Source organism: Nannospalax galili, unplaced genomic scaffold, assembly GCF_000622305.1.
Source record: "Nannospalax galili isolate Female #2095 unplaced genomic scaffold, S.galili_v1.0 scaffold768, whole genome shotgun sequence".
Lineage (NCBI taxonomy): Eukaryota > Metazoa > Chordata > Mammalia > Rodentia > Spalacidae > Nannospalax > Nannospalax galili.
In genome coordinates this window covers 8,575,637-8,598,367 of record NW_008360317.1, presented here as the reverse complement: position 1 = coordinate 8,598,367, position 22,731 = coordinate 8,575,637, and the positions used below count along the sequence as shown (strand labels likewise).

The following is a 22,731-nucleotide window of genomic DNA, read 5'->3' as shown; positions in this document are numbered from 1 at the left end:
TTTTGAGAACTCTCTGTTCAGCTCCTTAGCCCATCTTTTAATTGGGTTAATCTTGTCTTGACTCTGTTTTTTGAGTTCGTTATATATTCTGTATATTAAACCTCTGTCGGATGTGTCACTGGTGAAGATTTTCTCCCATTCTATGGGTTTTCTGATCGCTTCCCTGGTTGCCTCCTTTGATGTACAGAAGCTTTTTAGTTTCATGAGGTCCCATTTGTTAATTCTTGCCCTTGCTTCCTGCGCAATTGATGTCCAGTTTAGAAAATCCTTTCCTACACCTATATCTTGTAGGTTTTTCCCAATGTTTTCTTCTAACAGTTATTTTTTATTTTTGAGACAGAGTCTCATGTAGCCCAGGCTGGTCTCAAACTTTCTATGCCACTGAGGATGACCTTGAACTTCCTGCTTCTACCTCTCTAGTGCTGCAACAATATCATGTGTGCCACCATGCTGGTTTAAGCAGTGCTGGGGGATCATACCCAAGGCTTTGCGCATTCTAGGTGAGCCCTCTGCAAATTGAGCGACCTTCTCAGCCCCTATTATTTTTAATTGCCTCATAATAATTATATATATATATACTTTAGCCAGGTGTGGTAGTGCATGCCTTTAGTCCCAGCACTCAGGAGGCAGAGGCAGGTGGATCTCTGTGAGTTCAAGACCAGCCTGATCTACATAGTGAGCTCCAGACCAGCTGGGGCTTCAGGGAGACCCTGTCTCAAAAAAAAAGAAAAGAAAAGATCTAGAATTTGCCTAGTTCGGCTTTATGGTGACCAGTGTACTGACTATTTTATAGGTTCCTTTTGTTTCAATAAATATCTTAAAATGTAACCCTGTGATATTTTACTACTCAGTGATTTATTATTGCTCTGTGATGCCTTGAAATGTTTTATTACTCTGTAATATCTTGAAACTCTGTGATGATCTCCACTCACTATGTCTAATTGCTGAGAAAGATGTAAAACTAAGAAAATGGCAAGTTCACCAACTGATTTAATGAGGCACCTGGTCCAGTTAGTCCAGGGAAAGTGTAGCTCAAATGTGATCATTACCTAAACTTCTATATGGGTGCTGGGAACTGAATCTGGGTCCTAGAACCTGGATCCTCTGTAAGAGCACTCAGTGCTCTTAACCACTGAGCTATATTTTATATATTTTTTTTGGTCTTTTTGAGACAGGGTCTCCCTGTAGCCTCAGACTGGCCTTGAACTCACAGAGATCTGCCTGTCTCTACCTCCCAAGTGCTGGGATTAAAGCCAAGCACCCCCGCTGATAACTGTTTTCGTAAACTGAAATGGCCCTTTGACTGCTTTCTAGCTCAAGCAGCCTGACCCAGCTGTGACCATCAAAATGTGATAGATGTTCTGACCCATGCCTGGGATATCTACTTTGTAAGCTATGATGATCAAGTGAACTCAGGAAGGAATGTTCCCGAGACAACATGACTCATCATGAAGAGAGACATAGGGTCCAGAAACCACCTATAAAATGACATAAAAAAGACCTCTATACTCCCTGTCTGTACTTCTGTTCAGGGCTGGGAAATCTTACAGCCTTGGTTGCTAATTCTGGGACCACACACATGTGAAAGAATAAATGAGCTTTCCATCTCTCTCCTGGGTAAATGCTTGATAGCTTAGCTGTTCAAAAATTTCTCTATAACATAAGGTGCATGCATGTACAGTGTGTCCTAGTGAAATCAGGACAATGAATGTATCCATCACCCTAAACATTCATCATTTTCTTATATTGGGAACATCAGAATTATTTCTTCTAGCTATTTTCATACATTATTAATTGCTAACTATAATTACCCCAGTACACTGTAGAACACCAAACTTCAGACAAATGAAGGTTTTAGCAGTAGTTATCAAAGATAAAACTTACCCATTGACTGTCACACCTACCAAACAGCTAAAAACAAAACAAAACAAAAAAGCATATATTTTAATATCAGCTCCTAGAAGGCTAAAGGATTACAAGTTGAGGCTAGCCTGGAATGCATAGTGCTACTTTGTCTCAAAACAAAACATGTATTTGAGAAATTCTCAAGTTAATATAGATTATTTCAGTGCCCTAAGGAGATGTGGAAGGAAAGTCCATTTGTGGAGCAATTAGGAATGGTTTTACAGGATATGCATTAAAAAATCTTTCTTTTAGGTGGGGTATGACGGTGTAGGCCTTCAATCTCAGTACTGGGGAGACAGAAGCAGGTGGATCTCTGTGAGTTCAAGACCAGCCTGGCCTACATAGTGAGTTCCAAGCCAGCTCAAAAAGACCATTAAAAAAAAAAATCTTTCTTTTAGTTATCTTCTACCCTCATGTCATGTTTCTGAATTTGACAGAAATAGAATAAAAGCTGATTTTCTGTAGTCAAAATTCTTTAAAATGTTTTGTGCTATTATAAAAATACAAAAAGATATAAAGGAGTAAAGTTACAATCTTCCACAGTCCAGTGCTCAGCCAGGGTCACTGGGAATGTTTGGTGTATTTCCTACCCATCTTCTTTCTCTGTGTGTTGGAAAAGGGTTGGCTCCAGAAAGCTTCCCTTCCCTGTGGAGCTGAGCACACACTTACCTGCATGCTGGAACTTTTTCTTTCCACTCTCTTTATTTAGAAGGAATGTACTTTGTCTACTTTCTGTTCGCCTTTCCTCATTGATACCCTTTCTTGCTCCCTGTTCCGTTCTAGGCCTTCCCTTCCTCAGAACCCAGATTTCTGGTTTTCTTACTACCATCTTGAGTCTTCTCTTCAGTCTCTGGTCCCAGTATCACATTCCTGATCTTGATGCAGAGTTTTATCACTTTAAATCCATGAACTTTGCCTCCTTCATTCTGAAATCAAGTCTTTGGATCAGACCTGCTCTTCATTTTTTAAAAAATTTTTGATGAAGGGTCTCATGTATTCTAGGCTGGTCTCAAAACTTGCTACATAGCTGAAAATGGCTTTGTCTTTCTGACCTTCCTGCCTACATATTCTAGAAAGCTGTATTTATTTGTGTGTGCCATCATCCCTTTCTTCCTCTATTGTATTTTTTTAATTTTATGTGTGTGAGTGTTTTGCCTGCATGAATATAGGTGCACCACATGCACACAGTGCCCAGGGAGGCCAGAAGAGGGTGTCAGATCTTCTGGAACTGGTGTTATCAACAGTTGTTAGCGTCCATGTGAGTGCTGGGAACCAAATCTGGGTCTTCTGCAAGAGCAGTCAGTGCGCTTAACTGCTGAGCCATCTCTCCAGCCCCTATTATATTTTTTCTCTCCATTTAAAAGCATTTCCTTATGTCATTGAAAAATCTTTGCAAAAAGAAATTGAGTGATTGCATATTGTTCTCCTTTATGTTTGATCATAATTGTTTTAACCATTCTCCTAATATTGATCTTATATTACTTTCATTTTCTCACAATTATTAATAGCATTCTGATGAGTATCTTTATACATAAATCTTTAACCACATATAAGACCACTTTCATAAGCCAAATACCAAGAAATAAAATATTGGCATGAAATATAGCATAAAACATTTGACACATATTGCTAAACTGATTTCTAGAGAGTAAGAACAAATTTATGTTTCTACATGGATTACAGGGCATCTGTCAGTTGCATTGTTGCCAACAGTGTTTTATTTAAAGGGGAATTTAGAAAAGCAACACAGCCCTCCTTAATATGATCAGTAACTATCTATGAAAAATACAGAAATAGCATCATGCTTTTTAAATGTACATATTTTTAACTGGCTTACAGAAAGTGCACACCTTTACAGGGTACAGTGAGAGGTCAAAGCATGTACACCATATATAATGGTCAGACTCGGGTAGTTGGCATTTCTGTCACCTCAGGCATATATCATTCTTTGTGTCAGGGACATTCAGACTCCTCTCTACCAGGTACATTGAAATACCCAATTTATTATTGTCAACCCTAGATCTACTGATGTATCATGTTCATGGGGAAAGTCTACATGCTTTCTCTCTGGTAAGTAAAAGGTGAAAGATTCACAGGGTCTGAAGAAAAACCAGTGCTTCGCTCTGATCAAGGCATCCTCTCACATCACTTCTAACGGTATTATTTTCAAATATTTGCTAGCATGAGGCACTTAAAACGGTTCTTCATTCCAACTTGCATTTCTTTCTTTGCTCGAGACAGTAACTTTCAACGTTTGTTAGCAATTTGCGCTTTCTATTTCTGTAAATTATTTGTCTGTAATTTTGCCGAGGATTCTATCGCCTTTAAGCTTTTTACATTATTTCCGGGAGCTATTTTTATCTTAAATATTTCTACAAATTTATACTTTGCCTTTTCTTTTTATCTGCAATGCTTCTGCCATAGCAAAGTTTATTTTTTATCTTCGTAATCAAAACTTTTGAGTTTGTCTCTTTAACTTGCTTTTATATTTAGCTGTTTCTTTTATAATACCAGTAATACTACAGAAATTGCTCAAGATTTTTCTAACCGAATTTTTTTTGAGTAGTTCATAGCCCACTATTTGGATAACCAAATTTTCTAAAAAAAAAAAAAAATGATGCAGTTGTCATAATGCATCAAGAAAAAGTGACTCAGAAAACCTAATTTGCAAAAGTGACTCAATGTTATAATACGTAGGATTAGGTTCTGAGTGATATTTTCATCTGTAAGACTCAGTTAAAAGAATGATCAGGTTGATATTTGAGTATCATATAGAAGCATAAGATTTTATTATAGAATTTCACAGCAAAGTGTAGTCTGATTTGAGCTGATTGTCACCATATCAGTTGTTTGAAATGCGCATGGAAACTGTTTTCTTCAGTTTAGAAAGAAGAATTAAGAGAACAACTGAGTTGTTTAAGCTGGCATGATAGTACAGCCTCCAGTACTCAGGAGGCTGAGGCAGGAGGATCTTGAGTCAAGGTCAGTGTAAGCTACATAGACCTGATGTATGTGGTGTGTGTGTGTGTGTGAGAGAGAGAGAGAGAGAGAGAGAGAGTTATTTTCATAATACACCAACAGTGTTTGTCAAATATTAATTTTCTAAAAGAGTTTTAACTAAAAAAGCTGTCTTTATTTTTAGGTTTTTTGAGATGGGGTCTCAGGTAACCCAGGCTGGCTTGAACTTGGAATCCTTTTGCTTCTACTTCCTAAGTGTTAGGATTGTACATGTGCATAGCCACACCTGACAAGGGATTCTTTTTTTAAAAAAAATCATATTGAGACAGGGACTCCATGTAGCCCTACTGGTCTGGAACTTGCTATGTAGACCAGGCTGGCCTCAAACTCACAGAGATTTGCCTGCCTCTGCCTCCCAAGTGCTGGGATCGAAGATGTGCACCACCATGCCTGGCCTTACAGGGATTCTTAAATGCTGATCTGTTAGTTTATAAAAGGGAACTTAAAAAATCTTTCATTTGACTTCATTTGTAGCTTAATGCATACAAAATATCCCCAGGGATTATCCTGAAGATGATAAATTGTTTTTATGCTATGTCATTTTCTTCTATCTCATGATGAATTTAGATATGAGTCAATAAGACAAGATGTACCACAGAGTAACTGCCTTCCAGAGTTAATATATACTGATGAGTAGTATTTTTGTGATTTCAAAATTTTTCAACACAAAATAGATAGGAAATCCATATATAACAATATAAGAAAATAATTTTGACAAATGTACTAACAAGAGCCCTGGATTACCAAACTTCACAAAGAATTCATTCATCAATCGCATTTTCAAAGTACATCAGTGGAAAGAGAAGAAAATTACACTAGCCAGCACCATTGAAAGGTGCTCAGAACACAGAACGACTGCTCGAAATCCCAGCCCTGTCCTCCCCACTTCTATTCTGGCGCCTCTCTTGCTCATTTCAGCCCAGCCTTTCTTGAATTTGCCTTCTCTCTATTGCAGTACCTGCACATAGTAGGGACTACTAAAGGTTGTGAACATTAATACCTTTTTGGTAATTACATGAGGGATAGAATCAGCATTCAAAAGAAGTTACACAAGGCCAGGTGTGGTGGTACACACCTGTAATCCCAGAACTTGAGAGACTGACATAGGAGGATCACGAGGTGGGAACCAGCTTGGGCCACAGGGCCTGTTCAAGGCCAGCCTGGGCTACATAGTGAGACTGTATCTCAGAAAACAAAACAAGGGCTAGAGCATGTACAGTGGCAAAATGGTTGCCTAATATATGAGAGGCCCTGAGTTCAACCCTCAACCATCTGTTCTCATTTAAGATAAAAATAATACTAGTGTTATAGGCCAAAGTTGAATGAGACAATGCAGAAAAAGTAAGCGTGTGGTATCTCACACAGAAAAAGAAAAGCACAGTGAGCTAGATACTTCCTATCTGCATCATCTGAGCCAGTAAAAAACAAAAACCAACTATGCACACTCTCTAAGGATCATTAAATCAGCCAAGATTTAGCAGCTTGAAACAAACAAATCTGTCCTACACATAAGTACAAACAACCCACCACCACCCCACAGACCCTCCACCCCTACCCACCACAACCACCCCCATCCTCCCATCCTCCCACATGCCCACACCCGCCACTCCCAGCAGGTCAGAAAAAGAAATTCCTTTCTTTGTACATAAAATAAGTCCTGAAGCAGGTGGTCTCGGTCTGCTCTGCAGGCGCATTGGGTCCAGGCCTTCGCTGCTCTCGTCTGCTCTTCTGGAGCTGCAGCATGATCCCAGAAGGCGGTGTGGCTCTTAATGTAACTGTCCTGATGGGAATGAAGGTATCTAAAGAGTCTATTGTACCCCTCCCTTTGGCTAACATACTACTGAAACATGGTCCCCAAAGAATTGACATTTCCTTGGGAATAATCATGCTGGGAGAAGATAAGGGCTGAAACCCTGTGTCAGCCAGAGAAACTTGTCTCCAGGAAGGAGATTTCACACACACAAATCTGACAACCTGCCAAACTGCCTTACAGGAGAGACTGAAGTCAAGGCAATAATGGGCCAATGATGGGGAAGACCCCACCTGACCAGAACTGCTTCATTATACATACCTCTTGCCCTCTATTTAAACCTAAACCTCATGTCAGATCCTGAAGATGACCTCAGAATATCATTGGATCTCTATTTGTTCCTGTTCTCAATGTGACCACATGAATAAATCTCCTGTCTCATCTTTTCACTGTTAACTTGTTGCTTTAATTGGCTTATTGAGGACAAGTGATCAAGTCTAGCTTGTCAGGTCTGCCAGGACCCAGTCTTTGACTCTAACACCTGTAACATTACCATCTGATGCCTAGTTCTAAGCAGTTAAAAGAGAAATGTACAAAAATGGGCCCACCTCAAAGCCTTTCACATTTCCATTAACCTTTCACTGATCAGTACTTGGTTTCATAGTCCCATCTAACTATAGGATGCTAGGAACTAGTCTTTATTCTGGGTGGTCATGTGACCAGTTAACTATTAGGCATTCTAGAGAGCAAACACAAGACTCTCTCTCTCTCTCTCTCTCTCTCTCTCTGTGTGTGTGTGTGTATGTGTTAGTAGTCTCTACAGCTTAGTGGATGCAAAATAGCTTTGAAACATAATGGTAGTCTTTAAAGACTTGACACCACAGGATCTACTAATTTGCTTATTTGTTAACCCACAATTGCCAATAGTTTTTCTTACTGGGTTTAGAGAATCATAGAAAGGATTGTGCCCTCAGCAATTCTGAAATGCTTAGTGGTGTGTGCCTCCCATTCTAATCTCCATGGCTTAAGGGAAAGGTAAAGGAGGGTACCTGAGGATGATTTCAAAGAAAAGCCTCCAGGATGAGTAATAGCTCAAAACAACCACCATTGGGGAGAGGAATGAGTCAGCCATGGGAAAAAATGATTAGAGGGAGGCTAGATAATGATCTCACACCAAGGATTGGGCGGAGGACTGGGGACCAGGAAAAGAGAGGTACATGTGACTTAAGGTGACAAGTAAGGACAAAAGGGCTGTTGCAGCTGGCTGTTAAAATATAGCATGATGTAGTGTCCTGGTTTCTGTCAACTTGACACAAACCTAGACATACCTGGCAAGAGGGAGCCTCATTTGAGGAATTTCCTCCACCACAGTGGTCTGTGACCATATCTGTGGGGCATTTTATTGATTGCTAATTGAGGTAGAAAGGGCCAGGATGCTGTGGGCAGGACCATCCCTAGGCAGGTGGGCCTGGACTACATAAGAAAGGTAGCTGAGCAAGCCAGGACAAGCAAGCCATTAAACAGCATTCCTCCATGGTCTGTGTTTCAGTTCCTGTCTCCAGATGCCTGTTTGAGTGCCTGCCCTGGCTTCCCTCAAGGATGGGCTGTACTTGTAAGCTGAAATAACCCCTCTTACCCAATATGGTTTTGGCCAGTGTTTTATCACAGCAACAGAGAAGTAAACTAGGACACAAAGTATTCCATGAGGGAAACTGAGGCATGGGAAAAGAAACAATATATATTTCCAATTGTTCACCCAATTCCCAATACCTGTGCCCCACTCCTCCAAACCCTATCTCTGAGAAGAGTGCATTCAAATGCCACAGTCACAGGGATGTGCATTGACATGAAATAACTGTGGTTTGGGGTTCAGAAAAGAGATACCGTAATTGGTTTGAAAGATGTTATTAGTTTGCATATGCACAGAAAATAACAAGTAATATCCATATGTTGCATGAGATCCAATATAGTTTCAGTACTTGAAGTTTTTAAAAAATATTTTTTTTAAATTTATCTGTATGTATGTGTGTGCCTGCATGAGTTTATGTGTACCACATGGAGCCCACAGAGGCCAGAAGAGGGTGTCAGATTCCCTAAAAATGGAGTTACAGGCAGTTGCCAATTGCCATGTGGGTGCTGGGAACTGAACTCCATAAGAGCAATAAGTGCTCTTAACCACTGATCCATCTATTCAGCTCCCTTCAGTTTTTTTTTTTTTTTGAAAAAATTTTTTATAAAAGTTATTCAATGAGGAGCTGGAGAGATGGTTCAGCAGTTAAGAACACTGTTCTTGCAGAAGACCCGGGTTCGAATCCCAGCACCCACAGGGCAGCTAACGACTGTCCTAACTCCAGTTCCAAGGGATCCAACAGCATCTTCCGTCCTCCACAGGCATTGCACGACACTGGTGCACTTACCTACATGTAGGCACTACACTCAAACACATAAAATAATAAAGTATTTAAAAAAATTAAAAAAGTAATTCAATGAGCCAGGCATGGTGACGCATGCCTTTAATCCCAGCACTCAAGAGGCAGAGGCAGGCAGATCTCTGTGAGTTCAGGGCCAGCCCAGTCTAAATAGCAAGTTCCAGGCCAGCTAGGGCTACAGGGAGACCCTGTCTCAAAAAGACCAAAATCAAAACAAATGAAAGTAATTCAATGAGTTCCTATCAAGATGACATAGTAAGATGTATTTCATCTGCTGCAAACATTAAGCATTGCTCAACAAAACATGCAAAGTACTGTGGTTTATATATGTTTGGGGGTTAGGGGTGTTGCTCTCCTGGCAGACAGATTGCCTAGCATGCTGGATTTGATCCTTAATGTGACAAAAACTGGATATAGTGGCATATAATTCCAGTGCTTGGGAGGTGGAGGTAGGAGGATCATAAGTTTGAGATCATCACTATGTAGTGACTGAGGCTGCCCTGCAATACCACCCTGTCTCAATAAAAATTATGTATATGTTCTGGTACCACCAAAGCTCATTGGGGACTTACTTCTTAATATAAGAGTATTGGGGTAGTGAGAAATGATTAATGCCTGTCTTATGATAGTAAGCTAGGTCTCCCAGGACGAGACTGGTTGCTTCAGAGAGGGTTACTCTAAGGTGAATTCATCTTTCTTGATTTGCTGCCTTGCTTCTTTGATAATATAATCTCTCTTACACATTCGCTCATAGTTAGGTGCCATCTGCCATGCTATATTGCAACCAGAAGTCCCTGACTGGCTAAGTGGTACTTCCCTGCCTTGGAATTTCCACTCCCACAAGAACTGTGAGCTAAAGAAATATCTTTTTCTTATAATGTACTGTATCAGTTCCTTTTCTGTTTCTGTGATAAAATACCATGACCAAAGACAGCTTAGAGAAGGAAGAGTTTATTTGGGCTTTTGGTTCCAGAGGGGGAGTCCATAATGTCAGAGGGTACAGCAGCAGGAGGCCAGGGTGGAAAGCTGAGATCAGTTTTCCATCTACATACAGGAAGCACAGAGAACAAGCTGGAAGTGGGACAAGGCTATAAACTCTGAAAGCTCACCCCCTATAATGTTGCTTCCTCCAGCAAGTCTGCACCACCTCCCCAAAACAGTACTACCAACTGGGGACCAAATGTTCAGATACTTGAGCTGATTGGGAATAATTCTCATTCAAACCAGCACAGTACCAAACCTCAGGTATTTTGCTATAACAAACAAAATAGCTAAGACACAAAGAGAAAACAAAACAAAAAAGATTTAGCAGGACTCAGAAGTGAGACCATGAGATCATTACTTATGAGAACCAGAAACAGTAGAAAAAGGTAGAAACTGGGATTTATGGTTGTGGATCTCAAAACAGATAGTGGCAGCTCAGTCTGTCTTCGCTCAGATAATGGGGAGTAAATGTGCTCTACCTGAGACTAAAGATTAGAACTGGGCTCACTAGAGAAGACAGAGGCCAGGGTATCATATCTTCCCTCTCTGCACCCACACTACCTTTCCAAATTGCATTCCGCAGGGACAATCACCCTATAGCTTGGTCCTCCAATGACCACTGTGTAAGAGGAGGACACTGTGGCATCTACAGGGCTCTCCGGCTTCTTTCCTTGTTCCCATTTCTGTTTAATTCTGTCACTGCTCTTACTCTTCATTCTGTTGTGACTGTTACTGTAAAAAGACTGCCAGACTTTGCCGATGGGTTCACTGCAGAAGCAAGTAAAAGACTAAACCCACAGAAGAGTCCGTGTCATTAAAGCTGTACTATGACTAAGTAAAATAGTTTTCAAAATTCTATATATAGCTCAAAAATCATGTGAACTTTTTTTAGTTCCATACTTGGTTTTCAACTTTCCTATATAGTATGTTTTCTCTAAAGTTTCTAATTTCCTTTTATATATGGGGGATGGGGCTGGGTATGAATTTGCATATAATTTTTGAGAACTCCAGTTTCTTTTTCTCCCTTTCTTTTCCTTCCTTCTTCCCTCCCTCTCCCCTCCCCATACTCTTTTTTCTTTTCTTTTGTTGTTTTTTTAAGACAGGGTCACCCTGTAGTACCAGCTGTCCTGAAACTCACTATGTAGATCAGCCTGCCTCTGCCTCCCGAGTGCTGGGATCAAAAGCGTGTGCCACCACACTCAGTGAAAACTCTAGATTCTTATTAAGCACTTCAAGGTTTTGAGGTGGTTGGCATGTGTAACAAAATTAATTTTTTCTTAAAGATATTTTTTGGAGGCCTTTCACTCCATATTTTATTTGATCTTACAGTTTTCTAAATAAATGCCTGTGGGTCCCTTTGTTCTCTCCTAGGTTAATTCACAGTTTCTTGGATTCCATGTTGCCCCTTTTTATTTTCCACATCAGACTGATAATGTGCCAACAAGGTCTGAGGGAGGCACATATCAGGCAGAGGCATGAGCACCCAATCATCGCACTTTCCCTCTTTTTTGGATTTCTGTTCAGTTTGGAAGGAATAGGCCCTCAATTAAGTGTTTTAGAGAAAGCATACATAGAAATAAACTTTGTGAGTACTCAAGATTTTTATTTTCACATTTGCTTATTTGAGTGAGTATAGATTTTTAGGTTGAAATAGGTCTTATTTCTTCCTCATAAATTGGAGATACTCTTTTATATAAATGTTTTAGAAATATCTGATGCCAAGTTTGTTCATTTTCTCATGAGAAAGTTATTTTCTCTCTTCTGCAAAACTCTAGAGTTTTCTTTTAAACATTGGTATTCTGAAATTTCTTTTCTTTTTAGACAGGGTCTTATTACCTAGGCTGGCCTTGAACTCCTAAACTTCTGCTTCAATCTCCTGAGTGCCGAGACTACAGGTTTACACTACTATGAAAACCTGCATTCTGAAAATTCACCAAAATATGTCTAGGAGATCTTGTTCTTCCTCCTCCCATCTTCCTCCCCAGCCCTCCTCTTCCCTCGCTTCTCTTCTCCTCGTCCTCCTGCTCCTCCTCCTCCTATCCTTCCTCTTCCCCCATTTCTCCTCCCCCTTCCCCCCCTTTCTCCTCTTTGTCCTGCTCTTTCTTCCCTTCTCTTCCTTCTACACAGTCTTATGTAACTGCTGTCTTTCTCAGTCAAAACACTTAGATTTTTCTTTATTCAGGGAAGCTATCGTTTATTTCTTTAAATGATTTATCTTTGCTTACCATTCTCACTTTCAAGAATTGCTATGAACTATATATTGTATCTCCGGGCCTTTATCTCAATGTTCCCTCATTATAGTTCCATATGTTAGAATGTTTCTTTGTCTAAAACTGTTCGATCCCTATATAATCTTCTACTTAATTCAGTTCTTCTGTTTTGAAATTTTATTTTGGCTTTTTTAATTTCTGAGATTTCTTTTGTATTTTCTGAGTGTGCTTTTTTATAATCACGTGTTTCTGTTCTTCATTTTCTATTAGATAGCACAGCCTCTGGTGCTTAGATTAGAATTTTTTCAAAGTTCTGTTTCTTGTGTTATTTATCTTTCATTCTTTAAGTGATATACTCTATTCAAATTGTTATCAACATTAGCTTTCATTTCTGTAAATATCAAGCTCTTCTATTGACATGGTATATGAATGATATTGACCTTCATAGGCAACACCAATATGTTTCCTTTACAAATGAATAGGCCTATTTAGCCAAAAGGCCTCCCTTCAATCTGTTGCCACCTATTAGCCCCCCTCCCTGCAGAATGGGAGAAACCTCTGTGTCCTTCCCATGGGGGCGCTTCTCCAGGAGTGCTCACTGGGAGGAATTTAGGGCATAGAATTGACAGAATGAGTGAGAACCCCATGGGATGAAGACCCTGAATAGCTTCGGTTACCAGCTTGACACACTTGGGTAGAGGGATCCTCAATTTCCTTTAGACTGGCCTGTGGCCATGTCTGTGAGACATTTTCAAAATCATTGAATGATGTGGGAGGACCAGTCCACTGTGGGTAGTGCTGCCGCTGGGCAGGTGGTCCTGGGTTGTATAAGAAAAGCAGGCTGAGCACAGGCCAGGGGAGCAAGTTGATAGGCAGTATTCATCCATGGACTATGCTTCAACTCCTGCCTCCAGGTTCCTGCCCTGAGTACTTGCCTTGACTTTCCTTGATGATGGACTGTGAGCTGTAAGCCAAATAAACCCTTTCTTCCCCAAGTTGGTTTTGATGAGTGTTTAAAAAAAAAAACATTTTATTTATTATTTTTTTAATTTTATGTATATGAATGTATTGCCTGCAGGTATGTGAGTGCACCGGTGCTATGCAATGCCAAGGCAGTCAGAAGAGGGCTTTGGATTCCCATGGAACTGGAGTTAAGGATGGTTGTTAGGTTCCATGTGGGTGCTGGGAATTGAACCCAGGTCCTCTGCAAGAGCAGTCAGTGCTGAGCCATCTCTCCAGCCCCTTGATCAGTGCTTTTATCATAGCAATAGAAGGTAACTAGAATAGAAGTTGATAACAGGATGGTGGGGTATTGCTGTGACAGACCTGACCATATTGGTTTTTGGAGGCTTGTGTTTGGAACTTTGGGCTGGAAAAGCTATTGAATGCTCACAACTTAGTGAGCTTCTGCTGTGGAGCTGGAGCAGTTATGCTGAAGAGAAGTGTGGATGATGGAGGCCTGGCTTGTGACATTACAAAGGAAGCAAAGACTATCAGGGCTGTCTGTGTGATATTTTGAATTGAGACTCTAGTTTCTAGTCAGCTGGGACTGAAGATCAGCTGTGATTAACAAAAGACCAGCATCACTGATGTGAAATCTTCTGGGAAGTATTTCCTGAGGGTCAGCACACAGAAGGGGGCCTGAGACTCCATCTCAAGCCGGAAGCAGGAGTTGGTAATGTGTAAGAATTTCCTACATGATACTAGTTTTGAAGGTATAATGGGGTCCTAGAGAGCAACTGAGTGAGGTGTGGCACTGTGAGAGGCTGGGAAAGGCCATTGGTGAAGGTGTGGTCTGGGTTACAGTGAAGACCCCCAGAATTGAAGGGGTCATGAAGAGAATTTAAGACTTCGCATCCTAAGAGTCCAGAAGAGACCACTGGTGAAGGTGCAGCCTAGTTTCAGTAGAGGCCCCAACATGTTGGAGATGGAACCACCACCAAGGGCAGCCACAGATATGGAGTGGAGTCGGCCTGAGCCTATGAGACAAGCCACATATGATGTGGACGGCAGAGCCAAAGAAGTGGAGCTGCTCAAGCCCTTTGGAGCCCAGAAGGTCATGAGTGAATCCCAGATGTCCAACATGGAGCTACATCGCTGGACTTTGGTTTTACTTAAGTGTGTCTAGTTCTTCCCTTTTGAAATAAGACAGTATGGCCAGGTGTGGTGGCCTACACCTTTAATCCCAGTACTTGGGAGATAGAGCCAGGTGCATCTCTCTGTGAGTTCAAGGCCAGCCTGGTCTATATAAGTGGATTCCAGGCCAGCTGGAGCTACAGGGAGACCCTGTCTCAAAAAGACCAAAAGGAAAAAAAAAGAAATAAGAGTCTATAACTTATTTTGGATTTTACAGGAGCCCACAGTTGAGAGACATTGTATTATTTTAAAGAAATATTGAGTTTTTTAAGGTGTTTGAATTTTTAAGAACTGTGGGACTTTTAAAGTTGTACTGTTTTATGTTGCAATATTAACTTTAACATGAGCTCTTGGAGCTAAGAAATGGAGAAGTTGGGGCTGGAGAGATGGCTCAGTGGTTAAAACCACTGGTTGTTCTTGCAGAAGACTGGGGTTCGAATCCCAGCATCCACATGACAACTAACAACTGTCCTGTCCATAACTCCAGTCCCAGGGGATCCAACAACCTCTTTTGACCTCCACGGGCATTGCACGACATGGGTGCACTTAGCTACACACAGGCAATGCATGCATATACATAAAATAAAAAATAATAAATAAATTTTTTTTAAAAAAGAAATGGAAAAGTTGTGATTTAATAGTGATGTGTTTAAGTTAACAAGGGGTCAATTGATAATTGTGTTGGATAGCTTCAGTTGTCAACTTGACACACCTGGGGAGAGGGAGCCTCAATTGCAGGATTTCGTCCATTGGATTGGCCTGTGGCCATGTCAGTGAGACATTTTCTCGATCCTTGAGTGATTCAGGTGGGGCTAGCTCCCTGGCAGTGCCACCTCTGGGCAGATAGTCCTGGGTTGTATAAGAAAGCAGGCTGAGCACAAGTCAAGGGGGCAAGCCAGTAAGCAGCGTTCCTCCATGGTCTGTGCTTCAGCGCTTGCCTCCGGGTTCCTGCCCTGAGTTCCTGCGTTGGCTTCCCTTGACCACAAACTGTGAGCTGTAAGACAAACCCTTTTCTCCCCGAGTGGGTTTGGTCAATGTTTTATCACAGCAATAGAAAGCTAACCAGAACAGGTGGGGTCCTGAGTCCCTGGACATCTCTCCTGAGAGCTCCAAGGGCTGCCGCTGCTGGCAAATGGTGGTGTTCCTAGTATTTAGCAGAGGAGGGGGACTGGCTGACTGAGCCGTTCTACACCTAGTTCTTCAGTTCATCCTCCTCTCTAGACTTGCTGACTCCAAGCCTGGGAATTTCTCCAGAGTTCTGCCAGGAAGAGCAGCTACTGGTTTCTGTTGTGGTCACTGGTCCCATGGTGAACTCAGGCTACAGTTCTGTTCTGCTACGGTTCCCAGTCTACTTTTTTTTTCTTCTATATATTTTTCAAAGTGTCTTCTGCTGTCAGGTTTGGTAGTACACACCTTTAGTCCCAGCACTCAGGAGGCAGAGGCAGGAAGATCTCTGTGAGATTGAGTCCGGACTGGTCTATATAGTGAATTCCAGGACAGCTCGGGCTATAGGGAGACCTTGTCTCAAAAACAAACAAGAAAATGTCTTCCCCAAAATGATGCCCTTTCTTGTTTTATGCTGTTTTACTAAATCCTTTTCTATTTCATTGAGATCTGTGTTCAGCTCTAGGAAAAAGACACAATCCCTTGCCCCATGGAATTTACTGTTTTGAGCAGTAAGCAAGCAGTTGCAGGTGACCAGCTACTCACAGTTCAGCACAATTAGTGAAACCGAAGGAAAAGCTGAACAAGCCCTCCAGCCTCACTTGTGTTTAGCTACTTGCTTTAATCATCAATTTTAGAGTCACACAGCCCATTAACTATGCTACCCATGGACCTCTGACATGTGGGTGGTATTGATAACAATTGCCTAAGTTGTTTTTCAGGAACTTGGAGGTCACTTTTGTCTATGTGAAACCAGTGGAAACCACCAACCCTTTCCTTAGGTCTGTGCAGGTCTCTGATGGGTGACCTTTTGACGTCAGTAAACTGCTTCAAGTCTCGCTTCAGTGATTGGCATACTACACAACACACAAAATGGGTTTGGTTCAGGAATAACATAAGTACAATCCTTTAGTATTTGTCTTTGTGTAACTTATTTGTTTCACTCAGCATAATGTCCATAGGAATCATCCAAAATGCTAACATCTTTTTTGTTTTGTTTCATTTATTTCTGACAGTCTTATTACGTAGCCCATTTGGCCTAAAATTCTTGACTCTCTCATTTCAGCTTCCTGAGTGCTGGCATACACAGCATATGCTTCACCATGCTAGCCTTGATAGCTTTTAAAATATCCCATTCCTGATAATCTATAAAAGGAAGAATGTGCCTGAGCCTGAGATGAAAGTGGTTTAACCCTTCATAGTCAAAGCTTTCACCGGTACAAAGACTATTGAAATGATGATGAATCAAAAAAGGAGAATAGGGGACTGGAGAGATGGCTCAGTGGTTAAGAGCACTGACTGCTCTTACAGTAGACCTGAGTTTGATTCCTAGCACCCACATGGCGGCTAATAACTGTCTAATAACTCCAGTTCCAGGGGATCCAACACCCTCTTCTGACCTCCACAGACATTGCATGACACGGGTACACTGGTATATATGCGCATGCAAGCAATACACTCAAACACACACCCCATACAAAAAAATTTTTTTGAAGAATAGAATGTCCCCAAATCTCAAATCCTGGGCTACTTATGTGAATAATCTCTGCCCCAGTGTAGTTTATGTATATGTGCTTCGTGTGAGGAGCCCCCCCTTAACATAAGAGTGTGATGTGTGTGCTGATTCCTTTATCAGGTAAGCACTATGCCCTGTTCCAACATGGTGGGTGGTTTCTGTTTTCATCTCCCTACCCTATCTTCACCTTCCCCTGCTCTGAGTCACACAGTCTGACCTGTAGGATTGATTGGCTTTCACTAGGTTTGTCTAGTTAGCAGCCCCTGCAGGAGACAGGAGATTGGTAACCAAGTGAGGCTGCTTGTTTATTACTTTAGCTTTCTCTCAGTGTGGCGCTATGGGTGAAATGTTCAAGGTAACACTGGCACCCAGTTTGTAGCCAATGCTCTAGAAGCACTTTTAACTACCCCTCTTCTCTATCAGCAAAAGTAGTTCAAAGTACTTTGTCTTCACAGAATAAGGATAGAACAATGTACCCTCACTGTCCTCTCTCAGGACAAGTCCTACTCCCTCTGTCATGATATAATCCAGAGAGCTGTTGCTTGACAGTTCACAATCACACTGGTTCATTACACAGATGGCAATCCCATAATTGGATCTAGTAAACAGGAAAGAGCAAGAACCACTGGAAACACAGGCATGCCAAGAAGCTGAATGCCTACCCCTTGTAAGTCCTACACTGGGGAAGTTCTAAGGGTCTTATGGTCTGTAGGGACATTTTATAAAAGTGAGTGTTTTCATCCTGGCCCCCAACTATCCTATAGAAGGCACAATGCTTAGTGGGATTGAGTTAGAGGCAACTTGAACCATATTTTGGTTACTGCGCTAGTCTGATTCCTGGAAAACTCATACTGTACCAGTTCTGAATGAGAATAGAATATGAAGAGCTCTGAAATAAGTCCAGGCTGCACTATCAGATTATCAGTCTGGCTATCAGACTCCACAGAGGAAAAGGATCTTGCAAACAGAGGTGCTATATGGCAACCCAGACAAGAGCCGATACACCAAAGCTGTGATCTTTCCTACTGGTAACTATTTGTTTCTATTGAAAAACAGATGTTAGAGAGCCAGGATGGAATATAAATGTTGGGCCCTGAGTCACAAATGACTAAGTGATTTAAACTACCCATTTTGACCCAGACATGCTTGGCAATATTCATTGTAAAGTCTAAATGATATTGTAGAAAGAGAAGGCAGGATCTTTTCCTCACCCATCACAAAGCTGAGACCCTGTTCTAGGTTGCTTTTTATTGTTATCATAAATCACTGATCAAAAGAAACTTGGGGAGGAAAGGTTTATTTCACCTTACAGTTTACTGTCCATTCTGGAAGGAAATCAGGGCAGGAACTCAAAGCAGGAACCTGGAGGCAGGAACTGAAGCAGAGACCATGGAGGAATGCTATTGACTGGCTTGTTCCTCTGACTTGTACTCAGCCTGCTTTCTTATACATCCCAGGACCACCTACCCAGGGATAGCACCACCCACAGTGGGCTGGGCCCTCCCACATCACTCAACAAACAATAAAATACTTCACAGACATGCCCACAAGCTAATTCCATAAAGGAAATTCCCCAATTGAGAGCCCTTCTTCCCAGGTGTGTCAAGTTGACAACTGACACTATCTATAGTGTCAGATCCCTATAACAAGCTAAATAGAAAAGCACATGCTAATGTGTTTAATACAAGTCTGATGCAACATGGAGGCCAGTGAGATGGCTTAGCAGATAAAGGCACTTGCCATGCAAGCCTGGCAATCTGAATCTGATTCCTGCAACCCACAAAGTGGAAAGAGAACGGACTCCACAAAGTTGTCCTCTGACCTCCACACAGCACCTTGGCACACCCCTATCCCCTCATCATGCACCCACACATAAAAAAATTCTTTTAAAATTTAATTTTTATGCCATATAGGAACATACAGACTCAAAGAAACCAAGGAAACTTTTTATGGACAATCATGTAGAGAACTATGGTTAGAAGGAAAAAGGGTCTGGTCTGATGGAGAGAATCTGGGAAACTTAGCAAGGCCTGTCTGCTCAGTTTCTTCATGGTGTCTCTGTGCTTCATTCCTTCCCTCAAATACGTCAGGGCTCCTCTTATGATCAATTTTTCCGAGGAAGGTCAGCTAAGCTTTATGGTTACTTTTGGGGGAAAAGGAGCAAAGGGGAGTTCTTTCTCGTTTCTATAACTTGCTCGGCTATTTCCTCAAATGCAGAAGTAACATGTTGGGGGGTGGCATTTCTGGCATCCCATCAATACACAGTCCCCAACTTTGGATGGCTTGACTTGTGGGTTTTCAACTTTATAATGGTGTAAAACAGTGCTCATAGCTCCCAGCCAGTCCTGTGATCAGAAGGGGATACAGCCAATGCTCTGTGTGCTGGGCTGCTGGGCTGGGATGTTTGCCAGGTCAGGAAAGAGAAGCACACTGTGATATCCTCAATTTACAATAGGCTTATCAGTAATAGCAGATGAGACCAAACTCTGGCAGAGACCTGGAAACCACAAACTTCAGGGGCAGGTGGTTCAGTACAGGATATTTCTTCCTACTTCATCATCATACCTCTCTCAACATACACAAATAGCCTTACGGAGACATCCCTATAGTCATTTTAGAGGAGGAAAAAAGTGGGCCAGATTTACTAACATATTTGTGAGCTATGATGGAACCATCCAGAAATGAAGAGCTGCTGAATTACAGCTCCTTCAAGAAAGGTCTGAAAGAAAAGGGTGGGAACTTCAAGTGTTATGATTTCACACATGGCAAACCTGTAACAGAGGCTCAGAGAGAGAAGGCCAAGAGCAGGCCCTATGCTATTTCTGCATCATCCTGGTTCACAATGATGACATCGGTCCCCACTGTGGGTCCTAGTTGCAGCTAGAAGTGGGGAACCTCAACACAGTTGATTTCCTGAAGTAGCACTGCTCTCACCCCAATCATGAAGCCCACATTACAGGGCTGTTATTAAAACCGAATACACTTGATTTTCATGTCCTTAACAGACTAATAACAATATGCAGAAAATAAACAGGACAGGAAAGCATGGTAATATAACACCAAGGAGTTACAATCAGCAAAATCCAAACTGTGGGTACTTTATAGACTCAACTGATTTATTTCACAAATAAATTATACATAAAATGAAAATAAAATATAAAAAAATAGATTATTATAAAATCATTGCAAAAGGAGCAAAGGGTTTTGGAGAAACATAAAAATTAAAGGAAGTCTAGAAAATATGAAAGAATAATAATAACTAATCATTACTTGAACCCTGATTTAAATAGATTATTATGGGGGGGCTGAAGAGATGGCTCAGTGGTTAAGAACACTGGCTGTTCTTGCAGAAAACCTGGGTTCGAATCCCGGCACCCACATGGCATCTAACAATTGTAACCCCAGTTCCAGGGGATCTGACAGCCTCTTCTGTCCTCCACAGGTATTGCACGACACAGGTGCACTTACCTACATGCAGGCAATACATGCATACACATAAAATAAAAACAATAAATAAAAATAAAATAAATAGATTATTATGGGGGTTGGAGAGATAGCTCAGTGGTTAAGAGTGCTGACTGCTTTTGCAAAGTCCCAGCAAGTATATGATGGTTAACAACCATCCATAACTCCAGTTCCAGGGGATCCAACACCCTCTTCTGACCTCCACAGGCATTGCACAATACAAGTGCACTTGCACACATGCAAGCAATACACTCATACACATAAAATAAAAATAACAAATAAAATATTTTTTTAAAGAGATTATTATGCCAGGTGTGGTGGTGCACGCTTGTAGTCCCAGCACTTGGGAGGCAGAGGTAGGCGGATCTCTGTGAGTTCAAGGCCAGCCTGGTCTATATAGTAAGTTCCAGGACAGCTCGGGCTACAGGGAGACCCTGCTTCAAAAAGACAAAAAAAAAAAAGATTATTATAAAACCATTAAAATATTGAAATGTGATCAGTAACAGGATATTTGGTGATGCTAAGGAATTATTACCAATTTTTTAAGCATTGTGATGGTATTTTGGATGGCTTAGAGTTGCATATTGAAATATTTATTGATGAAATGAGCTGATAGCTGAGATTTGCTTCCAAATAATTCAAAAGAGGAGGAAACGGGTGCTGGCATGGGTCAAGCAAGATGAACTACATGGAAGGTCAATGGTTCATATTGTGTTAGACTAGCCTAGCTTATATATGTTTTGGAATTTTATGGGGAAAAAAACAGGAGAAAAAAATTTTTTTTTAATCTTTAACAAATAGTGTAAGAGTTCAAAGCATTAGAGCTTGAAGAGGGTTCAGAGGTGAACCCTGTGAAGAGGTCTGGATGCATGGCTTAGGGACAGGACCACCTTACCTCAGTGTTTTGCTCAGGGGTAGATGGGAAACACTGACTTTCAGACTGCCCATTGACCTGAAATGGCAGTTGTGACTGAAATGACCCAAATGGTGTTTAAGCTGCTCCCAGTTTAGACTGGGAATGAGAAACTTAAGAAAGACCCGAGGCTGGAAGGGAAATAGATCACCTGCCTGACATGCACCAGTACCTGGGTTTGATCTGGGGTGTGGAGGAGGGTCCTCAAACAACAGTGAAGTGCCAAAATAAAAAGCAAGAACACCTGGAACTTTTCCAATTTTGCTAAATTGCAGATTGATTCAGTAGGCCTGGGTAGGGGCCAAGATTCTGAACAGCCTCCAGTAAAGCTGTTAATGGGCCCTACTTTGAATACAGGGCCATAAACTTGTGGTTTTCAATCTTATTATTGTTTATAATTACACAGGGCCTTTAAAAAGTACTAATGACCAGGCCGGGCGTGGCAGTGCATGCCTTTGATCCCAGCACTCGGGAGGCAGAGGCAGGCAGATCTCTGTGAGTTCAAGGCCAGCCTGGTCTACATAGTGAGTTCCAGGACAGCTGGGGCTACAGGGAGACCCTGGCTCAAAAAGACCAAAAAAAAAAGTACTAATGACCAAACTCTCCTCATAGAATTTCTGGTTCAGTTCAACTGGGAGTTGGATATAAGTTCTTAAAGTTCTCCAGATAATGCCAATGATTCCTTAGAACCACATAACATTGTCAATTATTTCCAATTCATCAGTGTTGCCTTTGAATTAATGATTTGTTGATATCATCAATTCACTTATTCAGTTTTCAACTCTAATGGTTAAACGTTCTATTTTAGAGAAACTGTTGATGAATCCCGTGTTTTTCAAAAAGTTTTTCATCATCTAGAAATGTCTTTCTGCTGGATTTTTACTAGGTTACTATGCAATAAAATGAAACTCTGAATAGCATCCTTCCCACAAATTTCACACTCAGCTGCTTCTTTTGGAAGTAGACAATAGCAGGGGAGAACAAAATTAAATAGTCTAGACAAAAAAAAGAAAGAGCTCTATTTTCAGTTTACATTTCATAAGAGGTGACCTATCTAGAAGATCTGCTCAAGAACTCAAGAACTTACTTTTGTTTCACCTGCCTTGGAGTTTCCAAAGGGTGGAGGCCACTTCTGGGGTTATATTTGTCAAGTACATTTAAAGGCTAATGTATTAACTTTCATCATCTATGGTGAGGGTAACAATTGAACACATAATGAGACTAAAAAGCGTAAATAGAAA

The 22,731-nt window shown here is 41.2% G+C and overlaps 2 pseudogenes; one reads left to right on the top strand and one right to left on the bottom strand.

The window, feature by feature from the left end:
- The window catches only part of LOC103727268, a 30,213-nt pseudogene extending 28,860 nt beyond the window's left edge, over positions 1-1,353 (top strand).
- Positions 1,354-11,505: 10,152 nt separating this feature from the next.
- LOC115068755 lies at positions 11,506-11,600 on the bottom strand (annotated as a pseudogene).
- Between the last annotated feature and the right edge of the window lie 11,131 nt (positions 11,601-22,731).